Source organism: Leptinotarsa decemlineata, unplaced genomic scaffold, assembly GCF_025532065.1.
Source record: "Leptinotarsa decemlineata unplaced genomic scaffold, Ldec_3_MD MMD2_tig00026282_RagTag_RagTag, whole genome shotgun sequence".
Lineage (NCBI taxonomy): Eukaryota > Metazoa > Arthropoda > Insecta > Coleoptera > Chrysomelidae > Leptinotarsa > Leptinotarsa decemlineata.
The window spans coordinates 2850804-2865690 of record NW_027412668.1 but is presented as its reverse complement, the minus strand read 5'-3'; positions in this window follow the sequence as shown (position 1 = coordinate 2865690).

Sequence of the window (14887 nt, the reverse complement as noted above, 5' to 3'; positions counted from 1 at the left end):
TATTATTATCATCGTGAAAATTCACTATTGAGGAATACACCTCTAAAAGAAAATGGTGAAGATGATATAATTGAAGGTAAAATACAGTACTCAAAAAGACTTTTAATTCAGAATCCTAAAACTGAACAAATACAAAAATGAAAAAATGAGACTTATGGTAATGATGTGACTCATGGAGCGGGTGCTTAAGATTTACAAGAAATTCTATATCTGGGTTAAAAGTTGAAAACTTCTAACTCAAGTGACTTTTCACACTAAGCCTATTTCTACATTCATATTTCAAATATACCAAATATGTGGTTTAAAACCCGATCAGCCCTTTCAAAGCTGTGTTCGAAAGAACTGGATACTCTCCCCTGGAAAATATACCCCGTAAGTTTTATATTTGTTGAATAGTTCCGGTTATTACACCATTTTCAAAACTAACAAGATTACATTGAAATCTGAGTATTTATACCTACATTGCATATACCTATCATACATAACTTGATACCTACATTGTCTATACCTGGGATAACCTCAATTAATAGCAGTGTATCGATGAACATAACAAAAAATTTTGATATAATGTAGGTTTTGGGAACTAGGTTATAGGTTTAGGAGAGGACTATTGTTTAGATCAAATCGTTCGTCGAGGATAACAGAAATGGGATTTTTCTTTCATTTGCTTATTTCCATAGATTCCAACAAATCAAAATCAAATCAAATCAAAACTTTATTCATTCATTCCATAATTATCATTTTTACAATTGATATTGTTGTTACAGATAATATAATAATATAATATATAATATAATATACTCCTGTACAGAAATTACCTAAGCATAAATACTTGTAGTGCATATTTCTGTACGAGGAAAAATATTTTTTTTTGTTCTAATGTTTTAATGTTCGGAGAGGTGGAAATGATTGTGCATAGAGAATGCACCCAATGCTTGGGTGCATATGTAATTTGTCAATGTCAAAGATGTCTAGGTCTTCGTAAAGCTTATTAGTAGAGAAACGTTTGTTTTTTTCTGAAATTTATGTTTAGTATACAGTTCTGAGTAGTTTTCAAATTTTGTAATGCATTATTATATGATCCTCTACATATTACTATACAGTATCTAAATAATGGTTCAATTAAAGATGTATATATAAGTTTTAGGTTACGATTGTCTAAAATGTACCTAAGTATGTAAAATTTTCGAATTATTTGCCTAGCTTTATTGTTTACATATTTGGTATGCGCCTTCCATTTATGGTGTTGATCGACAATTACACCAAGATATTTTATTTCTCTAGTATTTTAAATAGATGGACAGTTGTAATTTGGTTGAGTCCATGTTTTCTTATGAAGCATAATATAATTTCTGTTTGGTTGAGTGTCGACATTTGTAGAAAATGTTATAAATTCACTTTTAGACGTATTCAGAGACAACTTGCTATAATTTAGCCATTGTGAAATTTTTATAAGATCCTTTTCAGCTTTATTGAATAGATTATCCCAGTTATTATCAGTAAACAAAATTGCCGTATCATCAGCGTATGCAACAATATATCCTTGGAAATCTTTAATTTTTGCTATCGAGTTGATATAAACAAGGAAAAGAATTGGGCCTAGAACTGTTCCTTGCGGTACACCTGTTGTTATTTCAAGTGGTGTGCTGCAAATGTGATCAATTTTTACTCTCTGATATCTGTGTTTCAAATAGTCTTCTAAAAGGTTCAATGCTGGACCGCGAATGCCTGCCTCATTTAGTCTTTCTATTAATATTTCGTGACCTACCGTATCAAAAGCTTTTGCTAAGTCGAGAAATATACATAAACATTTCTCTGACTTATCTAAGCAGTCAACAATTCCTTTTGTAAGATCAATTATGACATGTTGTGTGCTTAGATTATTTCTGAAACCAAATTGCCTGTTTGACATTATTTGATTTTTCTCAAAAAATTCCGTAAGTCTACATTTCAAACATTTTTCAAAAATTTTTGCTAAATTATTTATAACTGAAATTGATCGATAGTTACTAGGATCTTTTCTATTTCCAGATTTGAAGACAGGTTTTATATTACTTTCCTTCCATTGCTTTGGTATCACCCCTTTTGAAAAGGATAGATAAATGATGTATGTCAGTGGTGAAATGATGTGCATATATGTATTAATTTGATTGTATTCACGGTCAGGCCGTCAGGACCAGTTGAAGTTTTATTTTTTAAGTTAGATATTTGTTCAGATATGTGTTTCCGTGACAGGTCTCAGATAAATTGAAGATGAAACATATTGTTTTTCCATTAATTCATTGGGTTTCAGTTGATCATCCTTATTTATGTTTTCTGCCATTTCTTTGCCTATGTTAGTGAAGAAACCATTCAGTATGTTTACTTTATCTAGATTATTTATTGTTTTAATGCCTTCCCTATGCATCATTCTCCCTTTTTCGCATGTGTGGAGGAGTTTTAAATTATCTTTATCTACTTTATGTTTAGCCTGTATATGGCGGGGCATTCATCACATTCTAGTCGATATATATATCCGATCTCTTCCCTTCATCTAATTTAGGTTTGGCATTAATTAATCTGTTCCATAAATTTCCGTTGGATGTGTAGGATGTTTGTAGAGAGAATTTTGAAAGATAATTTTTTTTACATATTCTCGGAGTTTCTACCTGCATAATTGATACTAACATATTTGAGTGTATTATCCTCAACGAACAACTTGATCTGAACAATAGTCCTCTCCTGAACCTTTAACCCAGTTCCCAAAACCTACATTTTATCAATTTTTTTGTTATGTTCATCGATATACTAGGTACTGTAACAAATCTTAAGCCGCCCCTGACCGATATGCCGGCCGACTCAGCGAACAAACACATGACATCACCGCGAAAAACTCTAGAACCGAACCGACTACAGATTTCTAGAAAGGACCGTTCCCGATATGAGCACGGCTTCCCGACTCAAGAGGGCAGTTCAGAAAGTGAATCTAGCGGCTAAACAAGGAATTCAAATGGTGGAAATAAATTACGCGTTAGTTGCTAAGTGTTGTAAATAAATGTAATCTTATCTAGTTAGTTTTGAAAATGGTGCAATGACCGAAACTAGTCAACAAATATAAAACTCACAGGGTATATTTTCTTTTATTGTAACCCTCCCTACGCCGGCAATGGAAGGCGCCATAGGCGGGCGGCTGTCGAGTCTTTGTCCGTAATTATAATCATTTCCAAAACCGCAGTGATACTACCCGGCCGATGGGATGGATTATTTTTTTTGGTTTTTTCTAATGACACATCTTTTGTTATTAGGCGCACTATTCTTGATTTCGTTTCCTTCAGAGAGTGTGTTTCTGTACCGCATTTCATCAAAAGTAATGGGGTGGTTGATTTTTCGAATTTAAATTAGGGACTCGGGATTCGTGACTACCTCCACATTGGCCCAGGGCCGGATTTAGGGGAGGGCAGGCGGGGCCTCCACAGATGAGGGGCCCCACAATGAGGATAAAATGAATATCCAAATTTTGACGGGTTAGCAAATTTTACGTTTTTCCTCCCAAACATTTTTTTTGCAAGTTTACCAAGATTACTTCCATTAACATAATAATAATTTTATCGATATGTCAGAAAACCCTGATTACAAGTTTCCTTTCATTTATTTTGATTCGATCGAGCAATTCAGTGGCAATACATTTTTAATGTGTAACTTGTTATGTGTACCCATTGTTGGTATTGCTCAAAATTATATTTTTATGTTCCAAAGAGTCTATAACGGATAAATCAGTCGTAGGTTGTTACATATTTTCACTTTTTCCACCACATTCACCTCTGTTTCAAACGTATTATTTGGATTTTGAATAATAATATTATACATATGTATTTTTGGTTCTGACTGGAACCCTCCAAAAACACCTTGTACAATATTTTCCTTAAAACTTCCTTTTAATCTTCTTCTTTGAAGATGATCACTTGGTGATCGAAACACGTGTCGAGGTGTTAAAAATAACGATTTGTCGTTGGGAAAAAACTCCAGTAATATACTGATCATGGTAGTTATTTCAAATGAAACGCTATAGAAATATCAAATGTGATATACCTTTGGAATGGTGGCCATGTTGGCACGAAACAGCATTTTTGGTTTTCCCCTATAACTCGAGAAGTGCGAGAGTCCCTGTAAATTTTCTTCGACCATTGTATTGCTCCCGATGACAGTTACCTTTTTCCCATTTAATCGTCTTCGTATCTGTTACGGTTTTGAATATATCAATGTTACCACATGATGAAAAAAACGTCCTATATGTTTCACAAATAACCACCCGAGAATCAAAATGACTTCACCGTCAAAGTTCTGCATCACCCACCATACTCCCCAGATCTTTCACCAACCGACTATCATCTTTTCAAGCACTTCCACAGATTTCTCACCAAAACGGTCTTCGTCGACTTCATCGAATCCCGAGCACAAAATTTTTCTGCTGGTGGAATAAATCGACTTGTGTAACGTTGGTAAAAAATATACTAATCGAAATGGTTCTTATTACAGTTTAAAGTAGGTACATAGAAACGGACAAAGCTTTTGAAAAAACCTAATATTAGATATACATTTGTCTGGAGACATTCGTAACCCTCTCACAACACCAAAATCATTGTGAGTTTTTAATGAAATATATACACTGTAAAAAGTATTGCTTTGAAATTTTATCTCTATTGGAAAAACTATTACTTTATGCCAACATCGCCATGTTCCACCAGAAAATCACACTTTCTTCAACAAAGAAATCAAATTTCTTGGCCTTTCAACGACATCATTCGTTTGATTATATAATTGCGAAGATGAACTATTTTGAATCAAGAAAATATGATATCATCTCAAAATCCACCACCTGTTTGAAGGAAAAAATAAACTGTTTCAAATGAAGAGCAATATCAACTTGATTTAAACACATAGTGTTCGTTTGAATTTAATACTGTATTCCTTCAAATAACTCAATTCGTTTATAACAAGAGTTTTGTGAATCTACATACAAAACTATATTATGATCGGCTGAAAATAACAGGAATTTTGTATAGAATGAACAGGATTTCTTTTGCAAACATGTGGTGCTCTGGTCTTTCTATGACACTCTTAAGTGTTTTTTCCGAACTATACATGTATTCACTACTAACAGTAATTAAAAGTTGAGGTTTTGACTCTCCTCAAGTTCTATTCAACCTAAAATGTCATTAATAGTCCAGTCATTATAGTAAGTTCACCTCGAAATTCGAGATACCCAGCTGTAAGTCTGTAAATACTTGTATATTGACACCCTAAAAGTTGTCTGAAAACCTACATATGGTAGGGTGTACGCAACTATTAAATTTCAAGGTCAAAGGTCACAAAACTCGGTTTCTTGGTCTTTTTTTGGAAATATCTCATTTCCTATGGGTTTTTTGCTATTTGTATTTATTATTAATATTGTAGAATACAAAATTCTCTACAAATTTTGTTTGAAAAAATTTTTTATACGGTGAACCGTTTTCGAGATAGAGGGCGGAGAGCACGCGGTCACAGCATCACTTCAGGTCAACCGGTGCCTTCGTTCGAAAACGCGCCATATATAGTTGATGAACTATCGATAAATCAATGATTATACATATTTGTCAATTTTTATTAACTATTATATTATATTTTATCATTTTTTCCTAACTTATCCACTTTTTATTCAGTATTAATTTATTTAACAACACTTTCCTGCCCATGTAATTGCAGAATTGTTAATGAAAATATAGGAATTATATTTGAATTTTAACCTAATTAATATTATAACTTCTTACATGATGAAAAAAAAAACAAATAAATTATGAATTAATCTTTTTATTAAAAAATATCATTGAATATATTTATTTTTATTGAAAGTAAAGAAATGGAATAAAGGGTACAAAAACTACAATTAATAATTTTAATCATCTTCTTCCTCTTCATCGTCGTCTTCTGGCTGCTGGTAAATTTCAAACTGGTCTTCATTATCGTCTTCAACGACATTTGTCTCAAGTTCTTCCATGATTTCGGGGTCAAAGGTTCCATCTTCGTTAATGTCGCTCTGATATGGTAGAGCATTGAGACAAGCTTGCCCATTACATTGGACACAAGCTGAAGAGTATTGCAAGCCCGCTTTCCTGCATCCGCATCGCGAACCACAACCACTCTTGCAGTTGCAGAAAATTGTATTTAGCAAATCTTCTGGAGCAGGTGGTAGAATTGTCATGATAGGCTCCAGAAAATCGTTTCGCATTGCCCAACCCCATACCTGGGGTTCCAAATCATGTCTTAACCAAGTTTGAACTTGATGATATACACGGTTGAAATGTTGATGAGCAGCTGCACTTGTTGGTGGAATATTTGAAAGCTGCACAGGTTTATTAAGTTTTGTAGACTTGACGTAATGCATTTAACGAAGATGATCAAGACTTTTCACAGATTTCGGAGCATTATAGACTGCCAATAAGCTTTGAGTTCCACTCTCTAATAATCTCTGCGCCGAACAATTTTCTTCCTCAAATGCTGCAGCTTGTTCATCCAAATTTGTCAGTCTCAAAAACTTTTAAAAATGATTTTTTTCCCTTTTTAAAAAGCACAGAAGTTGTGTCACAGCCACTTAATGCGTGCAGAAATAAAATATGTTTTTTAGAATGAGGATAATTATCAAAACTTTTAGTCGAGTATATCTCCGTTTTTACATTACCTTTCCCAACTTTTTGAAAGAAAATTTCTTGTTCGTAAGACAGTGTACGCCCAATTAAAATTACAAGTAAATCAATATCTTGTCCTATTATAATTGCAGTTTTTGTAGACTTTGATTCTTCAATTTCAGTTTCAATAATAAGAACATCCGCATCTATATATGGCGCGTTTCCGACCGGAGGCACCGGTTGACCTGAAGTGATGCTGTGACCGCGCGCTCTCCGCCCTCTATCTCGAAAACGGTTCACCGTGTAAAATTTTTTTTTAACGAAATTTGTAGAGAATTTTGTATTCTACAATATTGATAATAAATACAAATAGCAAAAAACCCAAAGGAAATGAGATATTTCCAAAAAAAGCGCAAAAAAACCGATTTTTGTGACCTTTGACCTTGAAATTTAATAGTTGCTTACACCCTACCATATGTAGGTTTTGAGACAACTTTTAGGGTGTCAATATACAAGTATTTACAGACTTACAGCTGGGTATCTCGAATTCCGAGATTCTTACCTAATTTAAGCTTAAATGACTGGATTATAAAACTTTTGAATCGTTCAGATATACACAGCTCATCTGAGCCTGTACGATTCACGTTGGCAAAGAACATAAAAAGTATACGATCCATTCATTCATGAAATCACAAAACACGCAGTACCCTTTTCAAGACCCAAGTGAGGATGCTACATCGACTTACACACAAAAAAAGCGAGAATGATAAATCTTCCATTTTAACGGAAGCACTACGGGTTGAAAGCTTCCGGTACGGGACTTTTGCCACCCTCACGTCGAATTTTCTATTGGCAAAACTCGCACATGCGCAACGGCAGCTACGTTGGGGTTGATGAAAGGGATTCAACCGTGAAGATGACTCGAGGACGCGATATTTTGGTGCAAAACTGAGTCTTATCGTTCGTTTGTATTAGGGTTGAGTTCTGCTAACACCTGTTGTCGATCGTGTGAAGTTGCACCAAGAAAGACTCACCCTAAAACTCGTGCCACCGCCTAATCAATAATGACAATAATGCGCCCTTTTCTATATGCAAAGGGAATATGTAGTACAAGAAGTTTCGTAAGCATGGCTGCTCATATAAGCGGTATGGTATGGTTGATAGTTTTTATTGAGAAAAGGAGGTGCCTAAAAAAATATTTTCGATCTAACGGAAGTGCTCTCTCCTCCAAGACGTAGAAGAAATTCCTGCTCCAACATCTTTATGAGGAGCCTCCATTTATTTCTACCATTTCCGTGATGTGACTGGTTTTGAACTGTCACAAATTGTTTTCAATAGAATTGGCAGAGAATCTAATAAAACTGATTAACAGGGTTGACGGGACTGGTGATAGGTGAATTATTATTTAGACCAGGGGTCTCCAAACTACGGCCCGCGGGCCAAATCCGGCCCGCCAGTGTCATCAATCCGGCCCGAGACAGCCAATGATTTACTGTCAACAATCTGGCCCGCGACAGCCTATGATTACCTAATTGTTGTTACTATTGCTGTGACAAGTTGAAGAAGAAAACACAGAATGATAATTACTCGTTTTTTTTTACTTGCAAGGTAAAACTTAACGAAAGAAATGATGACAAAGAAAACTTAACTTAAGTATCTAAGTTTGAGCATATTAATAACCAACAAATAATTGAAATGAATCACAGTAAAACAAAAACACTAATGAGATTTATGTAATTGCGATTTTCCATCGACAATACAATTTTACTTGTACCAATTATCAAAAGAGATTTAAGATGCTCATCGGTTAATTGAGATCTGTAAACATTCTTTGTGTACTTCATCTTGGAAAACATTTTCTCACACAAGTAAGTAGTACCAAAAACAGAAAACAACCCACGAGCACATTTATGCAAATTGTCAAATTGTTTCAGTGGAAGACTCTTATAAAATTCTAACAAAGATGAATTTTGATATTTGTTCTTAAGCATATCACTGCACCGTAAATCAATAATTTCCATTTGGACTTCCGGAGCCAGGGTTTCAATGTCAGAATCAAAAGTATTTTGAAAAAGCTCAATTTCATTCGCAATGACATCAAAATCTGAAAAACGAGTATCAACATTTATTTTCAAAGCACTCAAAGTTTCGATTGCAAAATTGACAGGAAATTCAGTCCCTGTAGTGTGGCTGAATATTTCACATGTTTCAAAATGTGTAAAACATTTTTTACGTAATTGCGATTAAAATAGTATTCTTTTCTGCCTGAAGGATTTGATATTGATGTAAAAATCAGGGAGAAACTGATTTTCTCCTTGCAATCTCAACTTCAGTTCGTTCATATGATTTGTTAAATCGACATAGAAGGCTAACTTCCACATCCATTCACATTTTCTTCAATCTGTTGAATAAACTCGCGGAATTGTCGGTGATTCAGCCCAGTGAATCTGATGAAGTTAACAACTGATATGACTGGTTTTAGAACTTCAGACATATCCAAACATTTTCTGCACAAGGACTGTTGATGAATGATACAATGTAAGACTAATGGTTTTGAACCACCATCATTTTCTACAGCCTTTGACACAAGTGCAACCAGTCCTTTATTTTTACCATACATATTTTTGCCTCCATCAGTTGTTATAGATTTCAAATTTCTCCATCGATGGTTCTTTTTATAAATGGCATTTTCAACTTCCTTAAAAATATCTGCCCCAGTTGTCGTAGCTTTTATCTACTCCGCGAATGAAAATCAACACCTGAGCAGTATCTGACACATCCGTTGACTCATCCAATGCTAGAGAAAACCACTCATGATGTCCATATTTGTCAGACAGTTGAGATGATATATTTTCTGCGATGTCTTGCACCCTCCGAGCCAAATAAATTTACCTTTTCGGGGCATATTTCTTCGGCTACTGCAATCAAGCATTCTTTTATCATTTCTCCATCGGTGAATGGTTTGCCACGTTTTCCGATTTCAAGAGCCACACGAAAGCTGGCGCGAGTTGCAGACTCTTGTTCAGTATTCGCTTTGGTAAACAAAGATTGCTGCGATTTGAGTCCGCGTTTCAAAGCTTCAAATTTTTCCTTCCGCAAACTTCCTGTATACTTGGAGTAACTTTGAAGATGTCGTTTAATGTTATAGTCTTTGAGAACAGCTATGGTTTCATTACAAATTAAACGTAGCGCCTTATTACTGGACTCAATCACAAAATACTGAAAGTTCCATTTTTCTTGGAACGTTCTGCAGTCACTATCGATTTTTCGCTTCTTTTCCATACTAACAAATCACACATGAAAACAATAAGTCAGACAATGCTTGGACAATATCAATGCAGATATAAATAGATTTGTTGAATTGGCAATGGACCACTGTTTATTTATAAACCCTAGTAAATTAAATGTAATGATTTTTGGTCCAAGATTTCACCGTTCCATAAGTTTTTGGAAAACTTGTCTGCGAAACATCAATATCGAAATTGTTTCCTTTGAAGATGGCCAAGATATAATGTATTTTGAGTTACTCGGGCAAAACATTTTAGTGCTTATATTTGTAAATAGTATTATTATGTTTTGGTATTGCTTCAAATGATATACATTTCAAATATTTCCCAAATTCCGATATATCTTGCCAGGGGTGTGTTTTAGGTATAGGACATTCTTCACGAATTTGATATCTTTTTTTCGTAGTATCCAAAAATAATAGAATAGTGTATGGTTTCCTTTGAAAAAATCGTGTTTCATCAGTTTTATCGATGTTATGTTTTAAGTGGAAATTTCGACCACCCTGTAAATTATTTTTTAAAATTCGATGGACCTGTTCATGACTTGATGCTTAAGGTGTAATTCGTTGAAAATATAAAATTTTCAACTGTTACTTTCTATGAGTTTTTCGGAATTAACTGTCAAATTTTTCAGAAAAAAATTAATATCTCGAAAACTAATGAATTTGGGAATAGGCGTTGTTATACAAAGTGGGCCTAAAATGTTCTGTGAAATTCGAAAATGTAATAAAATACAGGGTGTTCCATTTGAAATAAGGAAGTTGCCCTCAACTTCCGGTATAACGGAAAAAGACCGGAAGTTGAAAATATTTTAGTTGAGAAGTCCATTTTGTAAAACACACAACCACAAAATTTCAAGTTTTTATTTTGAATCGTTCTCCATATATTCTTAACGAACGCTCGTCGTGAAAGACCCTGTATATGTAATTGATCTTTGTCCAATAGCTTTGTTCATTTTCGGTATATCTAGGTTACTCGCTTTGAGTCGGGTTTCATATCCATGTTGATGATTTTTTAACTTATTTCTGTTGTGATAGTGATAGTTTTCATCTATCTAGTTTGGAAACAGGAGTTTCCCTTTAAAAGTATTCAATTTGGCCCACTCTGTACATCGTCTGTGTGAGTGTCCCCAAAACAATCGAAATGACACGCAATTCACAGACAATCGTTCGAAACATCGAAAAACAATAGCAATTTCAGATGCTCCTCCAACCACGACATTGTTTTCCACCGGCCGTCATTACGCAACGCATCTCTACGGCAAAATATCGTGCGAGTAACGACGAAAAAAATTCGAACTCGCATCTTACAACAATCTGTCACTTAATGACAGGCTTCCGCTCGTGACGCAATCATCAAGGAGTCCATTAAAAAATGTTTAGTCCGTGAAGGTCTCGTTCTTGGAAATATGTTGCGTCAGATCGCATTAGAATTATATAAAAGTGATAATTATGAAATATTTTTATTGAAAAAAATTATGATGATACCCAGTCGGAGATATCCTGTTGCATGGCTGTGATTACAGCAGTTATTTTTTGGGCTTCTGTTCATCTTAGCACCAAACCTAGTAAAATATAACATGAAGAAGTATTTATACAGCCAAAATATATATTTCGTTTTGCAATAGTTATAAAAAATCATAATTAACAAATTAATAAATTTTTATGAACTTTTATCGCAGGATCGTATTAAGTATATATATCAAAAGGGCTCCACGAAGTTTAAAATTTATAGGCCAATTATTTACACCTTTCATTCCATTATTTATGCCAACGGAGATTGGGAAAAAATTTCTTAGTTAACAATTGAATAACTTTTTGAAAAATGGTGATAAAACTTTTTTTTTACGGGACTCGACTCATTCAAGTGTTAAGAAGATACTAGATTTTTTTCAAATTTTTAAAATGACATTTCATGATATACAAAAATTATTTCTTTTGATAAACTCCCTCTAGCGGCAGCGCGCGTATGCCGTAACAGCCACGCAGAACCCTATTTTCAAAGTCAAATTAAAATTATAAATAATGGACATAGAATTTCGGGAGTTCGGACTTTTTTATCGGAAATGTCCTCCTCTTCAACGAGCTTTTTTCAAAATTGCTCAAATATTAATATTTTTTGAGTTATTAACGAAAAACTAAATACCATTTTTTTAAATCTGATTTTGTTAATAACAATTGCAATTTTTTACCTGCACCAAAATCCTTCAAGAACATCTTTCTAGATGTGATTCCGAATCGAATGAGCTATCGCTCATATTTTCAGGACCTTTATCTCTATTTTTCATGTTTTTGAACTTGTTGATTAGATTATACTGGTATTGAATCTATTTGTGTGTGTTTGTGTGATGAATCCAAATGGCGTTGGTATAACCAATTTGCCAGTCTATTTCAACATGTATAATTTCAACAATATTTGATATTTCCAAGATTTATAATAAATTCTTTCTCAGTTCTAAATGTTAGTATTTGTTTAGTCCTAAGTTGTTTTTCTTTATATTTCCCTTTTTTCTCTTACAATTTCATTATTTTTCAATATTCGTTTTTTACTTTCATTTTTTAACCACCAAGCACCCAAGGAATCGGGTGCTTGGCTGAATGCTTTACCTGTTGCATCTCTTGGAACACTATTACACGATGAATCTTTCAGAATAGCAGTAGGACTTAGGATGGGTTCATCTATTTGTGTTTCTCTTACTTGTGTTTGCGGTAGTATAGTTGATGAGAAAGGTACACATGGTTTGAGTTGCAGGAGAAGTGCAGGGCGTATATCTCGACATCACCAAGTAAACGACATATTGAAAAGAGCTATGTTGTCAGCGGATGTTCCTGCAATTCTGGAACCCTTAGGTACCAGTCGAGATGATGGTAAACGACCAGATGGCATGTCTCTCATACCATGGAAATGCGATAAACCTGTGGTATGGGACTTTACTTGCGTTGACACGGTCGCGGCTTCCCATCTAGCCGAAAGTTCCAAGTCTGCTGGAACTGCAGCATTGTCTGGCGAGAAATTGAAAAGGAAAAAATACCAAAATCTTGGAAACAACTATCTGTTCCATCCAGTAGCGGTTGAAACTTTTGGTGTTTATGGCCCGGAGTCTCTGTTATTCGTTCATGAACTCGGAAGGAGAATAGGCCAAGCAACGAAAGATCACCGTTCTACCTCTTTTTTGTTAGAAAGAATTAGTATTGCTATTCAACGTGGCAATGCTGCTTCAGTACTTGGAACTATTCCTCCTTCACATAATTTTGATGAGATCATGCATTGCCCTAATTTCAGTACGGAACTGAAACCTCTTCGAAACAAGCCAAAATATGTGGATATTTATCAGTCTCCTATCAAGGTTAATTCACAAGTGATTGATCCACCTTCTTCTTTTTCAGTGCGGTCAGTGGACTCAGGTCATTCTTGGCCCCAAAAAATGAGTTGCATGCCTCGTAGAATTGGTACCATTTCAGTGGAAGCGCTTCTTGAAGCAAGAGCCGAATCGATCCCTCTACGAAACCCTTTTTCACTTGGAAGGATCGATCGCAGCTTGAGAAATGGTTCTTATGGAGATTCTGTGAAACGTGTTCTTCCTCACGAATCAGTAGAGAGTTGTCCTGAAAATCTAGAGAAGAAAATTGGATTGGATAATTTAGGAAACACTTGTTACATGAATAGCATTTTACAAGTGTTGTTCATGACGAAGAATTTCAAGAACTAAGTTTTAATGATGAACGAGAACGAGAATGTTTCCTGCTTATTCATCAAACTCAAACAACTGTTCATGCAGCTGCAGTTTCGTAAGAAGGTATCATCTTTCCCTCCAACCGATTTCCTGGAGTCTTTGAAGTCCACTAGATACTCGTTAGGACAACAAGAGGATTGTTCCGAATTCTTGGGGTTCTTGTTGAATACTCTTCGTGAGCAAAACAATAGCAAAATCAATACTCCCAGCCGCTCTGGACTGAATGATTCCGTACAACCCATGTCGTCTTGTGTTTGTAAATCTTTTGCTGGAAAAATCCTCACTTGTTTACTTTGTGGTAAATGTTCAAGAAGTACTGAAAACTTATGTGAATTTCTGGAACTTTATCTAGCTTTTCCTAATACGACTAATTACCAGTCCGTGCAAAGCTTATTGTTAAATCATCTGAAAATGGAATTTTTAACAGGTGATGATCAACTGTATTGTCAAACATGCGCCAAACTAACTGACTGTTATAAGGAAACAAAGTATAGTTGAGGCACCAGTCAATCTAATAATAACACTGATGATTTTCAAACAAGACTCAACCTCTAACGGAAGCAAGAAACTCTCTGGAAGGTTCGAAATAGATGAACATTTCAACCTAGCAGACCACTGTTATAATATTCATGCAGTCATTGTTCACTGTGGTTCTGGCGTTGAATGTGGTCATTATTACGCCTTGGTCAAAGAAGAAACGGACTGGTTTAAGTTTGACGATAGTCGTGTCACGAAGTGTTCTGGCGATGCATTGAATTTATTGGAGCCTCTGGAGACACCCTACATTTTGTTTTATGAGAGAGAGGACATTGTTAGATCAAGATCTTCAGATGATGTGGTGCTGCAGGTTTTCCGGGTTTTCCTGCAGCTGAAAAAGCAAATGCGCCACTGGAATCAATGAAGTCGCCCCGGAGCGCCAATTAATTTTTATTGTTGTATTTATTTTATTTTTATCGTTGTTTCAACACATTGTAATAATTTTTTAACTTATCTTTTTTTATTTTTTTTAAATTCCTTGTTTTAAGTGAGTTATCTAAGAATTTACATATATTTACATTTAAAACATTTAAAAATTGGTATTTTTAGGCAAAAACTGAAAATTAAACTACTAAGTGAACAAACTTGACTGCTCAATAATTCATCCATAGATATATTCCTTTTTTGTTGTTATTAAAATTTTGATCGCTATCAGGTTTATAATGTATTTCTTCTTCAACTTTTTCTTT